This window comes from Macrotis lagotis, chromosome 5 (assembly GCF_037893015.1).
Source record: "Macrotis lagotis isolate mMagLag1 chromosome 5, bilby.v1.9.chrom.fasta, whole genome shotgun sequence".
Lineage (NCBI taxonomy): Eukaryota > Metazoa > Chordata > Mammalia > Peramelemorphia > Peramelidae > Macrotis > Macrotis lagotis.
Genome location: NC_133662.1, coordinates 47827560 through 47848984, shown reverse-complemented (window position 1 = coordinate 47848984; position 21425 = coordinate 47827560).

Below are 21425 nucleotides of genomic sequence, written 5' to 3'. Positions count from 1 at the left end.
GGGACTGGTAGTAACTCAAGATCAGCTCTACAAAGGATTCATGCATACTTTGATAGCTAGAGTTCTTATAATGGAGAGTTACATTGTGTACAATGCCAGCAGAATATCAATAAAAATTCTAAGGTATTTGATGAAGTTAGGTTTCACCACTAAAGGAATCCAGACAATACAGGGATTTTTATTAAGGTTGGATGGATTAAATTATTTTTTTATTTGGTATCTTGCCAGAAAGCAGCTTTTATCTAGAGATTTTTGAGGGTGAAGACATAATTCACCATCTTTTAACCAAGTTAGACCTTACCAGAGCAGTTTGGAAATAATTTAATAAGATCCAAAAATATATCATTAAAAGACAGAAATAGATAGATAGATAGATAGATAGATAGATAGACAGACAGACAGATAGACATATAGACATATAGACAGATATTCAGAGTGACAGAACCAGAGACAGGAAGACAGAGAGACAGAGAAATAGAGAGAAAGGGAGAGGGAGAGAGAGAGAGAGAGAGAGAGAGAGAGAGAGAGAGAGAGAGAGAGAGAGAGAGACAAAGAGGCATATGAATAATCACAGAAATGAACTAAAAGTAGGATCAGGAAAAGTAGGAGAAAATCAAATATAGACATAGACTGAAGACTGAGTTGGAGTATGGATTCAGATATTTTGTTACGAATTTTTCTTTTATTTCTTTTTTTTTTTTTTTTTTTTTTTTTTTTTTTTTTTTTTGCTATAGCAGACTATCTCTTATTGCTTCCCAGAATCATGAGATAATTTCCTGGAGGTCCAGTTCCCTTTTCATTTATAGATCTTTGTGTCTCCTTGTCTAACCATTCATCCATGAAGTTTCTGAAACAGATAATTGTTCTGTATGCCTTACATTCAGCAGTGTAAAAATGTATAATTGTCTTTTTCTCAATCATAAAAAGGTCTCTCAGCCACTTTATGGACTCCCCTTCTGAACTCCCCTTCTAATCATATATTTGTGTGACATTTACTGAAATGCTAATTCATTAAAGATTTTAGCAGTACTGCTGGTTTCCTGCAACATTTATATAGGATTTCTTAGAAAGAATCTCTATATCTTATCTATTCTAAAATTTTATTTTACAAGAGAACAACTAAAACACACACACATTTATTTCAACTACAATCCATTTTTTAAGGCAGAGGAATGATGGATTTTTGCAGCACATTTGTTGTCATTGGATCTGGAGTTAGTGATAATGCTGAGTAGGTTGTTATCAAAAATTTTATTACTATGCAATGGACTTTTGTTATTTTGGTGAAAAAAGGATTGCTTAGTACATGCATAGTATCTGAAAATATATCTACTTATATGAGGAAGCATGGCTTAAATGAAATATATGGGATTTAAAGTAAGATCATCTGGATCTGAGCCCATCTAGTCTGTGTTAGTCCCTCTGTTTCTTCTTCTATGAAATGTATTACCTCTGTTTGCTCTGTTTCAGTTTTATGAGGATCAAATAAAATCATCTTTGTTAGGTATACTATAGATTATAACATATTATACAAGTGCTAATTGCTATTATTAAACTATTTTAGGGCTCATCTTGAAATGATCCCTTTTTGCCATTGCAAAGGAGGACACTGTTTTGACTCCTTTGGTATGCAAGTTACAAGCTATTTTTTTTATCAGTATAAAGCAGAATTACTTCATGATAATTGATCTAGTTCTTGTTTTTCTAAAATTCTATTAGTTGAATAATATTCTATTTTTTACAATGTACAATGAGGTACTTAGATCCCTTCTCCAAATATTTAAAGTTATCTAGTTTTTTTGTTTGTAATTAATATAAATCATATTAATAATTTAGAATTATAGATATATAGAATGTCAGAGCTAAAAGAAATTTTAAAGGACATGAACAATAAACTTCACATTTTCCACTTGAGGAAAATGAGACTTAGAAATGTCAAATGACATTTTGTCACAAATCTAGGTGCTAGTAGAGGTAAGACTAAGAACTCATGTGCCTTGCCTCTCAAATCCTCATGTGCCTTGCTTCTCAAATCCCTGACTAAACACCCCACCCACTATAAGGGAAGCTTTTCCTAACTTCTCTTAATCTCAGTGCTTTCCCCTCTTTCTTTAGTTTCCTATTTCTGTAAATAACTTGTTTATTTTTTGAAAACATTTATTTGAATATTATCTCCAGGAAACTCTGAGAGGAAGGCAATACTTATTAGTCCCTTGAGAAAAAGGTTTGGATATATGGAATGTTCACATTCTGTCACCAGATATGTTAATGCTTGCCCAGTATGCTATACTGATATGGGAGGAAATGAAACCTTTTAAGATCAAGAGACACTCTGCGGAACCAGACTATATCTAATAGCCCTGTTCCCTATAAATTAGACTCTGGGATGGAATGGTTCTGGTAAAGACAAGTGAAAAAGGTATATCTGTTTTAGCATACCCTTCACTATAATAGACATAATTGTGAAACTCTTGCCTCTAATCATTTAGTTGGTTGGTATGGTCCTCTTCAATACTGAAGAACTAATAGTGGTAGTATTAGATTATAAGCTCCTTGATGGCAGAAACTGTCTTTTGTCTCTTTTTGTATACCCAACACAGGGTCTGGGACATAGGAAATGCTTAATAAATGTCTGTTGAATAGCACTGAATCTAATGGTACTTTCCACATAAATCACAGCTAGGTCCTGATTAATATAAATAACAAATCCCATAAAAGTGGTTGCATAGATCAAATTGTACTATTTGAAACTGTTATTATTTAAAATAGGGTATTTGGCTACAACCCAATGAAAATATGCACTATAAATTCAACTATATGATCACTTAAGAGTTTCATTATTCATATGAAAAGGTACTCAGACATATTACAGATTTTTTTTCCTTTAGGAGTAGTATAACATCAAAATAATTATGTTCTTTACCATGAAAGTCAATGAGTAATTCCTTTGAATAACCCATTGTGATTTTCCAGTAGAGTAGTAGCAGGACAGAAGAAATGAAATAAAATAAATTTTTGTTTCTCAATGCAACTAATACTATTTTAACCTTACACTGGAAAGAGAGACTCCAGAGAGCAATAAATAATCACTCAAACCTCATTCCTATTGAAACTTTGATATTCCTTTGTAATAATTATGGTGGAATTTCAGTGATATTGAAAATAATATAACTTGGGCTGAAAACATATATCTGCTTTATTTTAACTATCCTAAGCCCATTATATAGTCATTACCAACCTATCAATTCACAAGGGAAAGTCTCTACTTCAATTATCTTCTAATTCATTCTTCTAACTCAAATTTATTCTTACTATAGCTTGCATTTTGAGAGAACTCAAAAAAATTACTCTCTTGAAATAGCCATAATTGTTCTTACTTTTGCTTAGTATTTAAACGTCATTCTTGCCAAAAGTCCTCAACGTATTTTTTTTATTCCTTTTGAAATCTGAATTTTTTTTAAACAATGTTTTTTTTCCATGTCATTGTTTAGGTTGTATGTAAGAACTTCAAAACTGACTATTAATTCTTTTTTTAAATGTACATATATTCTATTATATCTCTGTAGTACTTTCTTTTGAAAAATTGTCTACATGGTTAATGTCTTTAAAATCAAAACAAATAATTTCGCATCTATTCAAATCCCTTCTACTTTTCTGTGTGGATCACTGATTCCTGTGTTTTTTTTTCTTTCAAAATACTGTTCATAGAATCATAGATATAGAAATGGAGGGAATGTAAAACCATTAAGTACAACTCCTTAATTTTAATAGATAAGTAGAATGAGGCAGAAAGAATTTAATTGACTTTCAGAAGGTGATACAAAAACTTTTGACAAAGTCAAGATTCAAAGGAGGTCATTTTATTCCAGTAGTACAACTCTTTGCAACACATTATGCCAAATAATATTTCTATTTCCCCCTTTACTATTAAAACCATTTTTAGGTTTGTTTGTATTGAACAATTAATTCATAATTTTTGGTTACAATGTAATAGCATCAATAACATTGAAAGAAATATTTTAAATAAAATTTTAGGTAAAATGAATCATTTATTATGTGGATCCATTTACATACTATGGAGACATTTATCTTGATTATCTGATTGAATTAGAAGTGTACAGCTAAGGAATTAATCTGCCAAAATTGTAAATATATTTATTCATTCTAATATAAATTTAAGCCCAAACCATCCAAGTAGGTTGCACAAGAAACTAACCAAAGGAAAGTAAATTGCTCATAATATTCTGATTGTGTTAGCAAAAGGATTTTTTTTTTAATTTTAGAGGAGGGGTTGAAGAATTGTTAGAAGTTCCCTTTCCAGGAAATCTAAAAACTACTAAAAACCCTAACATATTTTTGTTTTTTAAATTTCATTATCAGATATTTTTAGTGTTGTCATGTAAATTTGACTTCAAAAGGTTTGTAATTTTCTTTAACTTATCGTTGTTGTTTAGTTTCAGCATTTGATATGGATGCACCTAAGATATTTGGGCAACAGCTAAAATGGTCTAATGAGGAAGGAATTGACAATGTATTTCAAGTTCATTTCTACAATAACCTTGTTATCATCTCTGCCCAAGGCCTTTGGAAATTTATGGAATGGCTATGCCCACAAGATTTCCTCAGGGTATACAAAATATGAGGGGATGGCAGAAGTAAAAAAAAAATGACAATAAAGCACAGGAAAAGTTACTCAGCAACAACTGATACCCAACACTTCACTGCTCCACATTAAAGAAATTTCATTTGGTTCACTGTGTTGCCCCTTTCCCCCTTTATTAATAAAAGAGCTCTACAAATGCAGGAAAAAAGGGCCTTTGAAACAACTAAAGGGTTCTAAGATCTTGGTCTTCAAACTTCTACCTGCTTAACTTGACATCTCCATGTGGAAAAGAGACTGTTACTCTTGCCAATGTTAATAGCTAAAATTACTTTCTATTCCCCATAGCTCAACTATTTTTCCCCTCTGTAAGAAATCTGGAAGAATCTCTGGGTAATTCCAATTTCTAAAATATTCTATATCTGTTTACAGGGTAAGTACTTGGTTCCACAGTAACCCAATGGTATTGATCAAATGCTTCCCACTAATTTATCATTGTCATCATTATAAATAATACAGTGTAAGGATCACATAATATTTATGGGGAAAAACATATTAGAGGCATCATGACTTTTGTTGAAGACAAATCTTTCCTGGTCATTCTGTTATAAAGATTTTTGAGAATAAGGAAATCCATGATGGGAATGATGCATTTTTAAGCTACTGAAACTTTCACCAATGGTACAGTTTGGTGTAGCAGAAAGAACACTGTACAATGAAATCTCTGGTATTTTTAATGTAATCTTTCCAAAAGAGATTAAGAAAGGGGAAGCAAGGTGACTCAGTGGATAGAGCCTCGGTCCTGAAGTCGAGAGTGCCTGAGTTCAAAGTCACCCTCAGACAGTTAATAGTTACCTAGCTGTGTGACTTTAGGCAAGTCACTTAACCCCACTGCCTTGCAGAAACAAAAAGATTAAGAAATTATAAGGTTCTCCACAATTACTTTGTGGAGAATTATTAAGCTAAATTTCTGAATAACCTATTCTGTAAGACTGCTACATATATTATTTTAATTGGTTCTCAAGACAATTTATAAATGAATTTCAGCTATTAGAACTTCAAGCATTCCTAATATCTAGATCATTAACACTTCAATGTTTATTTCTTAATTTATTCAACATAGTTTATGTACTCTCTCTCTTTGCCAATAGTAGAGAGAACAATGAGCTTGGTGAAAGACATCCACATACAGCCCAAAGCCAAAAACATGTTGAAAAGTAATGAAGAAGGGCGGCTAGGTGGTGTAGTGGATAAAGCACTGGCCCTGGAGTCAGGAGTACCTGGGTTCAAATCCGGTCTCAGACACTTAATAATTATCTAGCCGTGTGGCCTTGGGCAAGCCACTTAACCCCGTTTACCTTGCAAAAAAAAAATCTTAAAAAAAAAAGAAAAGTAATGAAGGTTGTCCTAGAAAGTCATCTGCTTGGAAGACACATTATATTCATTACCTGGGGCACTTTTCAAATTTTCAAATCACATGATTACCAAATGATTACTATTTCCTGATAATAGATATATGATTTCTAGATATCAAAGATAAAAATGGGATATATCAAAAGAAATCATAAGGCCTATGGTTCAGATGAAAGGAACATGAAAACCTTTATCCAGATATGCATATCTAGTATTTGTTGTCTCATATACTTTTTTTCTTTTTAGCAGAAAATAATTTATCTAGAAGTAGAAGTATTTGTTTCCATATGAAAGAAAACAATATAAAATGTTTCCATTCATATAAAAAGAGAACTTTTATTTTGAAGGTCAACATTTAGAATAACTCTTACTGGCAAAAATCAATTTAATTATAGTATTTGCCAATTCATGCAATAAATATGTTTTTAATAGAATTTTATTTTTCCCCCAATTATATGTCAACAATTCCTAACTTTCATTTTTACAAGATTTTGAGCTCCAAATTTTTCTCCCATGCTCCCACTCTTTTCCTCTCCCAAAAATGAAAGTCAAGTTGGTATAAGTTGTATATGTGTTATTTTGTAAGGTGTGTTTCCATATTAGTCACAGTTGTGAAAGAAAAAAAAGATGAAGGAAAAAAAACCTAAAAAAAATGAAGAAAAAAGTCCATCCATTCTTTTTTTGGATATGGGTAGCATTTTCCTTGATGAGGCCTTTGAACTTGGATCATCATATTGCTGAAAAAAGCTTGGTCATTCATAATCAATCTTCAAACAATATTGCTCATATTGTACAATGTTTTTACTGGTTCTGTTCATTTCACCTTGCATCAATTTATGCAAGTCTTTCCAGGTATTTCTGAATATCTGAACTTTTTCTTCATTTCTTATTCAATTATTCCCCAATTGAAGGAAAACCCTTCAAGTTCCCTTATTTTGAACCATAAAAAAGAACTGCTATAATTATTTTTATACATGTAGGTCCTCTTCCCTTATGATCTCGTTGAGATAGAGAGACCTTGGAACCATTTCTGGATCAAAGACTACTCGCAGTTTTGTTGTTCAACTTAGTTCCAGATTATTCTCCAAAATAGTTAAATCAGTTCACATCTCCAAGAACAGATTGTTAGAATCTGAATTTTGGCACATGTTGTTCAACATTTAGCATTTTGCTTTTTTTGTCATACCAGCCTATTTGATCTTTATGAGGTAGTACTTCAGAGTTGTTTTAGTATGATTTTTCTCTATTTAAAGGTGATCTGGGGAGGTGGAGCCAAGATGGTGACAAGAAAGGATCATCTCTTAGGTGCTCTAGTTCAAAACTTATAAGCTAAGGACTCACACTACATTTTTTGGGAGACAGAGCCCACAGAGGGATCCAATGAGGCTCCAGCCCAAGGTAACCTGGAAAAATAGCGGAAAGGCTCCACTTCAAGGGGTTGGAGGGGTAGCCTGCCAGAGTGAAGGAACTTCAGCCTCCTGGAGGTAGCCCCAGGGTGCTGGGATCCATGGCTCACAGCAGCAAGAGCAGTTTCCTGACATATACCATGGGGAGCACCAGGCAAAACTTCTGGGTTCATCGGGAGACCTCTGCCAGAGACAGCACATGAAGCCCAGCCCTCAGGGCACACAGTGAGCAGCAGCATAGCCGAGGCAGCCCAGATCTAAGAACCAGAAGCAGAAGCCGGTAAGCAGGAGCCCCCAGTACATGAGTGCTGAGCCTAGGGAGGGGAGTGGAGAGAGAGAGAGACTGCTGAGCTCTGTCCTCTGTCCCTGGAACAGACTCTGGGGTTCTGACCATATTCAGATCTTGATCACAGTCTAGGCCCCCCCCATAGAACAGCAGCCCCACCAAAATCAGCCCCGTGGCAGAGGGGGGTGCATATGATCATTCAAGGACCAGGAGCAAAAACAGAGGCTCACACACTGAGATCCTTGTGGGGGGATATTCCAATAATACTCAAAAGCTCAGGAAGTACCCCAAAACCAGGCACAGGCTAGAGAAATGAGTAAGCAGAGAAAAAAAGAGGAACACCATTGAGAAATACTTTGCCTGTGAGCCCAAGAAGGATCAAAACACTCAATCTGAAGATGAAGAAATACAAGCTCCTGCATCTAAAGACTCCAAGAAAAACAGAAATTGGGCTGAGGCTATGACAGAGCTCAAAAAAGACTTTGAAAATCAAGTGAGGGAGATAGAAGAAAAATTGGGAAAAGAAATGAGAGAGATGCAGGAAAAACATGAAAAAGAAGTCAGCAGCTTATTCAACAAGATCCAAAAAATATGCTGAAGAAAATATCATGTTAAAAACCAGCATAGGTCAAATGGATAAAACAGTTCAAAAAAGTTATTGAGGAGAAGAATGCTTTAAAAAGCAGAATTGGCCAGATGGAAAAGGAGATAAGAAAGCTCTCTGAGGAAAACAAATCCTTCAGACAAAGAATGGAACTGAGGGAGGTTGTTTATTTTACCTAAATCAGGATACAATACTCCAAAACCAAAGAATGAAAAATTAGAAGAAAATGTGAAATATCTCATTGAAAAAACAATTGATATAAGAAACACATTTAGGAAAGATCATTTAAAAATTATTGGAATACCTGAAAGCCAGCCTTTTGACCCCAGGTCCGGGGATCGGTCTGTTGAGCCATTCAGCTACCCTACTGTAGAGACAGAGTGAAAGGAGAAAGAAAATATAGTACATGGTAGTGGTGAAGTACAAATGGAGGGAGTTGGGATCAGCGAAGGCAACAGTGGAAAAATATGGAAGTGACTTTTGTGATGGACTTATCATAAAGAATGTGATCTACCCATGACAGAGCTGGTGGTGTTGGAACACAGACTGAAGCACATTTTTCATTATTATTATTATTATCATTATCATCATCATCATCATCATCATTATTGTTATTGTATTATTATTATTATTGGGGGGTGTCTGCAGGGCAAATGGGGCTGGGTAGCCTGCCTGGGGCCACACAGCTTGGTGACTGTTGGGTGTCTGAGACCGAATTTGGCTCAAGGGCCAGTGTTCTGTCTACCACGCAGCTACCCCTACTATTATTAGTAGTAGTAGTAGTACTATTTTATTTTATTTTGGGTCTTTTTCTTTGGTTTTTGCAGGGCAATGGAGTTGGGGTGGCTTGCACAGGGTCACACAGCTGGGTGATTGTTGGGTGTCTGGGGCCAGATTTGGGCTTGGGTGCTCCTGGCTCCAGGACCGGTGCTCCATCCACTGCACCTGGGCATACCTACTATTATTATTATCATTATTATCATTATTATTATTATTATTGTTTTACTTTTTTCTCTCTACTTTATTGTTCATGAGGGTCTATATTTTGGGGGGGAGGAGTATTAAGTTTACTCTTAAACAAGAATATTTTAGTAATGTATAAAAACATTATTTGTATGAAATAAAAATACAGAAAGAAAGAAAAAGAAAAAACATCACCCTTTGACTAGGAAAATAGTTTATGAAAACTTATAGTAATCATTATATTAACAATAATCAGTATATGTGTCAAAGATGAGGCTTAACATCCTGACTCTCTTGCATGTCTCTGTCCACTATTCCAGGAGATCCTAATATTTTTTCTGTACTTCAAATTTTAAACAACTTCAGTATGCCTGGCAGTATTCATTATTTTATATGATAGGAAAGAAATTCTAGAATTTACTGTGCATATACACAAAAGACGGACATATCGTGGTTGGGAATCCTTCTTGTCATCTTGCTGCCTCTCATTCACCAAGGAAGTATGATCATCAGAATGGGAATTTCAAGGAATAGAAATAATTTTTCATACTTTATTGACATAGCACTGGGATTTACTAATAGACCATACTGAGTCACATAAGAAAGGTTCAAGACATTATCTTCCTGGATCTCCATTTTGATCTGGTATGGAGAATTGAAGTTGAGTAGATAACTGCAGCCTAAGCAGCAGAGCAATTCTGGATGGGCTGTCTATAATGAGAGTTGGGTTGTTTTATATTGAGTTAAACATTGTACGTTTGGTCCTCTTACAAGGCATAGTTCTAATATAATCAGAACTCAGGTACTTCTTAATACACTAAAGGTGAATAGTTCAGGTAAGACTAAAGTAAGCAGTAGGTAGAATGGCTTTGGAATCAGGGGCTTCATTCACAGGTATTAATCAATCACTTCAGCTATCTCTAGCTCCATTAGCTTCCTTCCTCTAGTGATTGAAAGAACCTTACATTAGAAGGGAAGTTAACAAATACCTACTATTTGCTGGGTAGTATACTAAGTATGATACAAATTTCTCAGTTGATATTCAGGACAAGGTTAATAAGTGCTATTATTATTCTAATTTTATAATTAAGAGAATTGAAGTAGACAGAAGTTAAATGTCTTGCTCATTTCACACAGTTAGTGTCTAAGGTGAAGTCTGAACTTGGGTCTTCCTGACATAGTACTTTATTGTTCTACCTAGATGCCTCTGTACTTAAGAATACTAAATGGTACTTCAATGGTTACTACTATATGATCATCATGCTAAACCCAAAGAGCGAGACGGAGATCAAACTTTGATAAGCTTTTGAGATTTATTACCTGACTATGCGGAGTTACATTTTTCCCTCAAATAGCATAGCTCCTAGTGTCCAGAGAAAAAGGTTTTTATAGTATTGGGGGTGGGTATTGTGAGCAAGCAGGATACAGAGGCAGAGATAGCAGTTAGATATATTTCCTTATCGGATAATTACTAACATAGAAAGAATCCCATACTTCCAAGCCTCTTACAGGCTTAGGATGTGTGAAACATGATGTTTTATAGGTCCAAGCTATGTCTGGGGGAAAGGGGAGATAGTCTCAGGAAGAGTCAGGAATCTGCAGGCACAGCAAAAGGATCAGGTAAACAAGAACATTTTGTAAGTTCAAGATAGGTTCTGTGACTCCCCCCACACATCTGTGCCTTATCAGTATGTTTCCAGACCTAAAGATGCCTAGTCAAATTCATTTTTCTAAAGAGAATCCAAAAAAATGTCAAGGACCTCTTTTACATGAATATTAATGTTGTACCTCAATCATAGTTTGTCTTATTCATAGTAGGTACCTAAAATGGTTTTTTATTTTAAATGTTTATTTTTGGAATAACAGGTAATCCTTTTATGGAGGCAGGGAGATAATCATAAAATCTATATATGTACATGCTTCATGATTTTAATATTTTCTTGTCAGTGCCTTCAGTTCATAGTATATCTTTTTTTGTTTGTTTGCACAAGGTAATCCAGTTAAGTGACTTGCCTAAGGTCACACAGCTAGGCAATTATTAACTCTCTGAGGCTGGATTTGAACTCGGGTGCTCTTGACTCCAGAGATCATGCTCTATGCACTGAGCTACCTAGCCGCCCCAGTTCCTAGTATATCTTGAATTGAGAATGGACTTGGAAGCTTCCAGAGGTTCAGAGATTCAGATTTAAGGTGGTTGTAAAGAAAATTTTCCTAACATATAATTTTCCAAAAGTGGAATGGGCTTCCTTGAGAGGGAGTGGGCTCCTCCTCAGTAGAAGTCATCAAACAAAGGGTATACTTTGGTTGTCATGGGAATTTCATTTTCAAGGAAGGGTTGAATTTCATCTTCACCATCACCAATTGAGAAAAGTCACTAGGAGTTACACAAGGTTGAAATGGTCATATTTCCAAGGGGAAAAGAGCCTTACTACCTGGTCAGATTTGTATTGAATAAGCAGATCCTCTTCTACTTTAAATATCAGGGTGCAATACCAAGGATTAAGTTTAGACAAAATTGGGAAGTCAATGGTTTTGGTTGAATTTCAGTGGTGATTGCCTTGGAATAGAAAATTTTGCCTCTTTGTTCTTCCATATTCATCCTGAATAGTAAATCCCTAGTCACATCACACTATGTCCATCATTCAGAAAGCAAGAACCTCCATCATTACAGTCAAAGACATCTCACAATACCCCCACAAAAAAAATTTCAGAAAGATGAATTGCAAGCAGGTAGTCTGGTTTTACTAAGTTTTACTCTCTAGGTTTCTTGACCTTAATACATCTCAAAGGTTTTATCCATTCTGAACATTCTTTTGAACATAGTAAACACTCAAAATGTATTTATTATTGATGATGATAATGCAGTGGAAACCTGTAAAGACGTCTTTGTAATCATAGAGAGTGAAGTGATCAGAATAAGAGAAAAATATTTGCAGCATTGTAAAGACAAACAACTTTGGTAGACTTAAGAATTTTGGTCAATTCAATGATCAGATTGTAAAATACTGCTATCCCCCTCTTGACAGAGACATATATTTGGAGATACTGACAATACTGGAATTTGTTATACTTGATTATGCATTTTTACAGGTTTTTTGGGTTTTTTCTCCATTAAAACATGTGGAATGGAAGGATAATACATGTATATTTATTTAAAAATAAAAATTTTGGAAGCAAAAAAAAAGGTGATCTAGGGCATTTTTTCATATACCTATAGATAGAATTTGATTTCTTTATCTGAAAACTGTCAAGTCCTATCCTTTGACCACATATCAATTGGGAAAATGACTTGTATATAAGTTTGACTCTGTTCTCTATAATTTGGTAAATGAAGCTTTTTTTAGAGCTATTTGCTCTGAATCATTTCCCAAATCTTTGCTTTCCTTCTAACCTTGGTTGAATTGGTTTTGTTTGGCCAAATGCTTTTTATTTTAATATAATCAAAATCATCTATTTTACATTTTGTAATGCTCTCTATTTCTTATTTGCTCATGAATTCTTCCCTTCCCCTTAGAAATGACAGATTGATTATTCTTGCACTTCTAATTTAGTTATGTTGTCACCCTATGTCTAAAACACACACATCCATTTTAATCTTATCCCACTTTGTAGTGTGAGATATTCATTTCTATCTAGTTGGTGTCCTATTGGTTTCTAATTTCCCAGTAGTTTTTGACAAATTGTGCATTCTTATCCCCCAAACTGAGGACTTTGTAGTTGTCAAATCCTAGGTTACTATGGTCATTAACTATTATGTTTTTGTGTCTAATCCATTCCACGGATCCACCACCCTTATTTCTTAAGCAGAACAAGATAGTTTCAGTGATTATTAATATGATTTCAGATCTGGTATTGCTAGACCACCCTTTTTAAAAAAAATAGTTCCCTTCTATTCTTGATCTTTTGTTCTTCCAGATTAATTTTGTTATTCTCTTCTCTCACTCTATCAATTATATCTAGATAGTTTGATTGGTAAGGCATTAATAAGTAAATTAGTTTTGGCAGAATTATTATTTTATATTATTAGCTTGCTCTACCCATGAGCAATTGATATTTTATCCATTTTTGGAACTGACTTTATTGGTGTGAAAAATGTGTTAACTTTTTTTTTCATATTTCTGGGTTGTTCACATTTTCTTTTGTTTTTGGCAAATGGACTCCCAAGTATTTTATATTGCTTACATCTATTTTAAAGGAAATTTATCTCTTGTTGTTGACCATTGTTGGTCATAAAGGAAATGTTGATAATTTATGTGAGTTTATCTAATACATTGCAACTTTGCTAAAGAAGTTAATTTTTTAAGTGGTTTTTTAGTTGGTTCTCTAGGATTCTCTGAATATATCATCATATCATCTGCAAAGAATAATAGTTTTGTTTCTACATTTTTCTATTCTGATTCCTTAGATTTCTTTTACTTATCTTATTGCTATGACTATAATGGTAATAATGGGCATCCTTGCTTCACCCAAGTTCTTATCAGGAAGACTTTTAGTTTATTCCCTGTACAGATGATGCCTGAAGATGGTTTTAAATAGCTACTGCTTATCACTTTAAGGAATGTTTTCCTTATTGTTATGATCTCTATTTTGGGAGGGGGGTTGCAAAGCAATAGACTTAAGTGACTTGCCCTAGGTCACACAGCTAAGTAAATACGTATCTGAGGCCAGATTTAAGTTCAGGTCCTCCTAATTCCAGGTCAGTGCTCTATCCATTGCAGCACCTAATTGCCTCCAATCTCTAATATTTTAATAAGAATGGGTGCTAAGATTTTGGCACAGGCTTTTTCAGCATTTATTGAGGTAATTGTATAATTTCTGTTGATTTTGTTATTGAGATAGTCAATTATGTAGACTAATATTACACCAACTCTGTATTGTCATAGTATATACGTCTAGTGATTTACTAAAATTTTGTACATTTTTTTGCATTGATATTCATTAGGGAAATCAGTTTAAAAGTTACTTTTTTCTACTTTAAATTTTCCAGGTTCAGGTATCGGTCCCAAATTTCTGTCATAAAAGGAATTTGGTAGAGTTCCTTCTTCATATATATACATATATATATATATATATATATATATATATGTATATATATATATGTATATATCTCCAAATATTTTAAATAGTTTTCAAATTAACTGTTTTTTAATGTGTAGTAAAATTCACTTGTGAATCCATTTCACCCTGGTGAAACCTCATTTTTTTTTAAATAAAGCTTCCTTATATATTTATTTTTTAGCTCAAGTTTTTTAAACTTTTTTTTAGAACCACTTCTGGTCCTTTATTAAGCATTTTAAAAAGACACAGAAATCCAGGATCCAAAGTAGAGAGGGAGCAAACAGGAAATAGAGAAAACTTGGGCAGGGGGATAGGAGCCTTGTCTGGGGTGGCCAGAGAGGTCAGCCCAAGTCTTTGGAGCCGCCCCTCTGCCACCGACCCTGATTCCCAGAGAAGCCGAAGGGGCAAGCAGAGAAGGTGGAAGGGGGCAGAGAGACTCCAGAGTCAAGTTGAAAATGAATTTTAAAAATCTGCTGGGGAAGAGATCACTGGAGAAGGGACATTTATGAGGTTTAGCCGTGGAACAGCTGGCAGCTGGCTGGGCTAGGGAGATTCATCTATCAGCACCTTCTCATACTTGCCATGTCCAGTGGCCACAAACTTATACCACTTTTCGGAGGTGGTGCTTTTGACCGTGGATGATGTTTTGCTGCTTCCCTTGTGTTCCCAGAAACTCCTCTTGCTCATGTCTCCAGCCACAATATCCTTGCTCAGGGGACCTTGGCTGAGGACTGAGTTAAAAGCTCCCCAGTCTCCCATAGGTTTTTGGAGATGGCTATGGTCATGCTGGTTTTTTTTAACTTTTAATACTATTAATCTCACCTTTTGTTTTCAGGATAATCAATTTGGTGCCCAAATTTTAATGTGTCCTGAGATCAGGATGGGCTATCTCTATTTTTGTTTGTTTAAACAAACTGAAGCATGATAGATTCTGTGCTGGGTCTTTACATTTAGTTTATTTGTATCTATCTACTTCAAGTGTGTTTTTGTAGACAGCATCCTCTAGGATATGGGCTTTTTGGATCACTCTGCTATCTTATTTTTCCTCCTATTTGTCCTCTCTCCATTCACCCTTACCTTCTTCCACAGTTGCTTCAGTCACATCCACTGATCTGTCCTCTCTTCTGTCAGTCCCTCTTCCTTCAGCCCTCCCCTGACTTTACTTAATCTTCTCTCCTTCTATTTCACTGTTGGATAAGATAGATCTCTAAATTCAACTGATTCGGTATGTTATTTTCTGTTTGAGCCAATATTGATGAGATTCATGTTTGAGTGATTCCATCACCCATCCTCTCATCTTCCTTTTCATTTAATAAGTCTTTTGCACATCTTCATAAGAAATAATTTTCCCATTCTACTTCTCCCTTTCTTCTACACCAATGTACTTCTCTTTCTCATTCCTTAATTAATTTTTAATCTCGTTTCCTCAAATTCACCTTACACAAAATACTAAATACCTTACAACATATAGTCTGGTATTTGTATATTTATTAGTGAAAAAATTTTCAAGAATTGCAAGTTTCATGTTCCCATGTGGAGATGTAAACAGTTCAATCATTGAATACCTTATGTTTTCTTTTCCTTTTTCTCTTTTTTAGACTTCTCTTCTGTCTTGATATTAGAGATATTTTTGGTTCAGTATTGATCTCATTATAAAATCTTAAAATCCCTCTTTTTCATTGAATTATCATTTCTCCCTTTTAAACATTATACTTCATTTTGACAGATAGCTAATTTTTGGTTATTGTTCTTGCTCCTTTGCCTTTGAAAATATCATGTTCCATGACTTCTGATCATTTAAAGTTGTAAGTGCTAAGAAATGTGTAATCTTGATTGTGCTTTTCTGATATTTGAATTAGTTCTTTCTGTTCACTTGCAATAATTTTTTCCTTAACTTGATAATTCTGAAATTTGGCTAAAATATCCCTTGTTTTTTTTTATTTTGGGATCTTTTTCCTGAGGTAATAAAAGTATTCTCTCCTATTTTGTCTTCTGGTTCCAGGATATCAAGGGAATTTTTCTCGATAATGTCTTGATATCATCAATTATTCCAAACTGTTGACTTATTTTTCATAATTCTTTTATGTCACTCCTATTTCTTTTCCCAATTTTTTTTCTACCTATTTTATGTGATTTTAAGTTTCATTTTGTGTTCTTTTGGGGCTTGAGATCACTTTCTCTTTTTTCCTTGTAGCTTTGCCCTTAGGTATTTAGGACACAGTTGTCCTCTTCTGAGCTTATGCTTTAATCTTCCCTGTCACCATAATAACTTCCTGGTAAGATTCTTTTTGCTTATTTTTTTGCTCATCTTTTGAGGTCTATTTTCCTTTCCTTTAAATTTGAGCTCTGCCCCCTGGATGGAAGGATGGATGTCTCAGGCTTCTTGTGCCAGGGGCTGCAAGCCCTATTTACTTGATGGTACTCCGATGTTGCCGTGAGGTTCAAAGGGTCTTATGTCTGGTATTATACTGAGGTGATGGAGTGGAGAGGTAACTGGATTGCCATGTTGGAGGTCATAGGGGTCTAGCGCTGACCTGAGATGGTATCCAGTGTGTGCTGAGGTCTTTGCAGTATTTCTGCATTTTCCTGGGGATACACTGAAGCACATAGAGGTCTGACCACTGGAGCTTGTATTTTTTTTCCTGATTCTATGCTGAAGTATGTACTGATTATCAGAACTAAAATCTTCCCATTCCTCTAGCTACAATGAGTCATATAGGGGTCCTAATGTTGATTTTGCCTACTCTACCACACTGGAACTCAGGATCTACCACTGATTTGTGAGGTGGGGCTTACTGCAGACTTACTAGATTGCTTTCTATTTTGCATTCTGCTCCTCTTTTCCTGAGTGAAAAAGACCTTTACTGCCAATCTTCCAAATTTCTTACTGTAAAAGATTGTTGCACCCACATTTTTTGCTGGTTCTGCTGTTTCAGTATTTGTATAGGGGACATTAGTTTATGGTTGTTTAAAGGTGAATATGGGAGAATTAAGGTGATTTACATCCTAGCTCCTGAAAGTCACTTTCCCTCTCATTTTCTTTTTTATTCCCACATAAATATCTTGATATATAGTTTGAACAATAAAAAGCCCAGGTCAATCTTACATCCTTAACATATTCTCCTAGGATTCAGAGTTCTGAGGGCTTAAAAATAAATGAATGTTTAGGACTAACTCATAAATTCCAGTTGCAATCAGACTGGTTGGGAGACCTTCTATTGGGAATGATACCAAATCTTTTCCCATAGATGATCTCTCATTGCTTTAGACACAATGTCCAGAGGAAATATTGGATTAAGTTTCTACCTCAATCTTTCTCTCATCTGAAGAATGTAAGAAAATATATAATAAACAGTAGGGCTTTCTTTGCTATTATCTTCTATTTCCAATACATAAAGGAAAAATGTCCAATTGAGCAGGTTTCATCATGTTCACAAAATGTTTCTCACCAATCATTGCCTTTTATTAAAGAAATTGAAGCAATCATGTTTAAGTTTAAAATACCTCTTCCCACTCAGAATTAAATACATTATGCTCTAGAGGCTAGAGTTCTATACTGAAAATCACCAAACATGAGTTCTAATTCTATCTTATTGTACAATACTATGATCATGGGCATTTTATATAATTTCTCTCTTCCTATATAGGTTTCCAAGACACTATTCTCTCCCAGTTGTCCTCCTGCTTAACTGACCCCTCTTTCTCATGCCCTCTGACTTTTCTAGAAATCTTCAAATATCATTAAAATCTAATCTCCTACAAAGAAGGCTTTTCAAGTCTTTTTTATGCTAATATTTTCCCCAATTTTATCCTTTACTCATCTTGATTGTACTTTGTTTTTGCATGTTATCACCACCCATTAGATTTTTGAATTCTTTGCCTTTCTTTGTATCCACAATATTTAACATATTTCCTGATACACAGTAGGCCTTTAATATATGCTTGCTGATTCAATTTGACTCTGTGAGCCCCAGTTTCTTCATTTGTTTTGGAAAAGGAGATATTAATACATGCTGGAATTGTAGGACACTCAGGATTTTGTGAGGTGCACATGATCTAACAGGAATGTGAGATTAGGCTACTATCACACATCCTATGCATACTTGTGTGAAATTAGGTATATGAATTATTCTTCAACCCTGTAAGTGCCAAATAAATCTGTTTTATTATTATTATTATTATTATTATGGCTTCTAAGGATTATATTATCAATAAGGACAATGATAAAGGTGAATAAGTATTTATGGAAGGTAAAATAACTTTTTACAATAAAATCATATAATTTTGATTATAATCAATATATACTATTTTACCTGGAAATTCAGGGCACTTAAAAGTAAATATGTTGGATAAGAATCACATCTGCTTTTTACTATTAATTTGCTTTTACAACTTCAGCTAGCCAGGTATTGCATCAAGTCAGGAAACAGGCTGTGACCTTCATGATTCCAGGTCTTCCTTCCCTGGGTTCATTGTTTTGAGTTTCCTGTTTTCTCAATACTGAAACTATGTTGTTCAGTTTCAAGTTCTCCCTTCCACCAAAACCCACCTCTGATTCACAAACAAGACATATTTTTGTTCTGATCTAAGAGATACTCTACAGTGAGGAGGGTTGGGGAGTAAAACATACCCAGACAACCAATATCAGATAGGGGAGGGAAAGGAGGGTGATAGAAAAATGTGGAACTACAAAGCTTGCAAAAGAATGAATGTTGAAACTTATCTTTGAAGTTGATTGGTAAAAATAAAATGAAAGAGGGAAAAAAAGAAAAATTGTATCCAGAATACAAATATGAGTCATTTTAGGACAAGTATTGGTTTTCCTACACAGAAAGGGAAAGTAAGCAAAATGGAGTCATAGAATGAATATATTCACTTGATAGGCAATGTTTTGTCATTTTATAAACTATCTTTTTGAGGTATTATATATCATAATATATTATATATTATATACTTAGCCATTATATGTTATGTCTCAACAGTGTGCACATAATCATTTCCAAGCGTTCTCTTTCTGGTGGTCCTTACATGTGAGTAATTTGTTTCAATTACTATGCCTTCAGTACTGTTACTACCACATCAATTCTTGTAGTGGCTTGGTTATCTGGAAAGAACCTAAATTTGTTTCTAGATCTCACAAAGTTGCAGCAAAGCAATAAACGAGAGGCAGGCTCTCATCAGACAACAGCCATGTATGAAAGACCATGAGTTCAGAGATATATCTGGGGAAGGTCATCCTCTCACTTGATATTTTTGAATCCCCAAAATCATCCTTTTTAATTAAAGGCCATTAGAGAGGAGTGAAAGGATTTGGAAGAGTCCCTTAATATATACAAAGAGTTCTAAGTTAATAGCCAATTAATATCTTTCTAGTAGCCGCATAATATGAATCTTTTAGGCAAAGGATTTATGTACCTGATCTGAAATGGGAAAGAAGGACCACTATATTATACACATGCACAGAAGTAGGTCCAAAAGAAGGTTCCACTGTCCCCAAAAAGCTATCAAGTACTTAACTACAAAACTGACTGAGCATTGTGGAGGTAGGGGGTACACTTCCAGGATTTACTAGAAATTCATTAGCTATGGACCTTTGACAAATCACATAGCCTCTATAGTCTCTGTTTTATTGGTTCTCAAACTTTTTGATCTTTGTCCACCTTTACACTTTTTAAAAAATTTTTATTTACTTATGGCAAGGGGGTTAAGTGACTTGCCCAAGGACACATAGATAGGCAGTTATTAACTGTCTGAAGCCAGATTTTAATTCAAGCTCTCCTGATTCCAGACTGATACTCTATACCACTGCCCTGCATCTTTACAATTTTAAAAATTATTAAGGACCAACCAAATAATTTTTAGTTATTTATTTGTTTTATGTTATTTTGTTAGGCATAGATATGTATGTTATATTAGAAATTAAAATATCTCAGAATCATGAAAAAAGTTTTACTTTACTGACCCCTTGAAAAAGCCTGATATCCCTTAGGGATGTCCTGATGATAAAGCAGGAGAAATGATGAGAATTATTATTATCTTATTCCTTTATCTATTAAGGATGGATAACATCTTGCTTTAGGAGTCTGCCATATTCATCCTAAGAAATCTAAATGATGTTGAGTAACTGGTTTCCATAGTTTGTGTCCTTAGAGATGTCAAACACAAAACAATAATGTGTGCCAATAATCTTGACTTTTATTCTGGTAAATGGTGAATTCCCCAGTCTTCCTCCTCTTGATGATGATGATGATGATGATGATGATGATGATGATGAATAAAAGGTTAATGATAACTAATGATTTAAGATTTAAGACAAAGCACTTTTTGGAATGTGTTTCGAAGGATGGACTGGAGTCTGCCAGGTGGGAGAAGACCAAGAGTCTTCATGCCAGTTATTTTTATTCCTCAACAAAGCATTCCACTCCCAGTACAAATCCTTCTGGCTGTGCTGCTTGAAACATTTATTCTCTTCTCTCTCCTCTATAGTCAAGGGTTTCATCTTGAAATTTTCTCTGCTGCACAGGGCTTGCCCTCTGTCTTCTAATGTGTATGACCGTGGCCATATTCTATCACAAACTGACCTTTCTGTTTAATAGATTATTGTGAAGATTAAATGGAAGAAAGCAAGTGAACCTCTACACAAATGGGAGGGGGGAAGAGAGGACACTTCAAAATAAAGAATGTTACCTGAAGGCAGCTAGGTGATTCAGTAGATAAATCACCAGCCCTGGAGTCTGGAGGACCCGAGTTCAAATCCGACCTCAGACACTTAATAATTGCCTACCTATGTGAGCAAATCACTCCTTTTTTTTTTTTGCATGGCAATGGGATTAAGTGGCTTGCCCAAGGCCACACAGCTAGGTAAATATTAAGTGTCTGAAGATGGATTTTAATGCAGATACTCCTGACTCCAGGGATCTATCCATTGTGCCACCTAGATGCCCCAGGGCAAATCATTCTTAACCCTATTGCCTTAAATAAATAAAATTTTAAAATTAAAAAACAGAAGAATATTACCTGAAGTCTTTGATTCAACAAAAACAAACTCCATTCCTTTTTTCCTCCTACTAAGTTGTCTATTCATACTAGCCATTT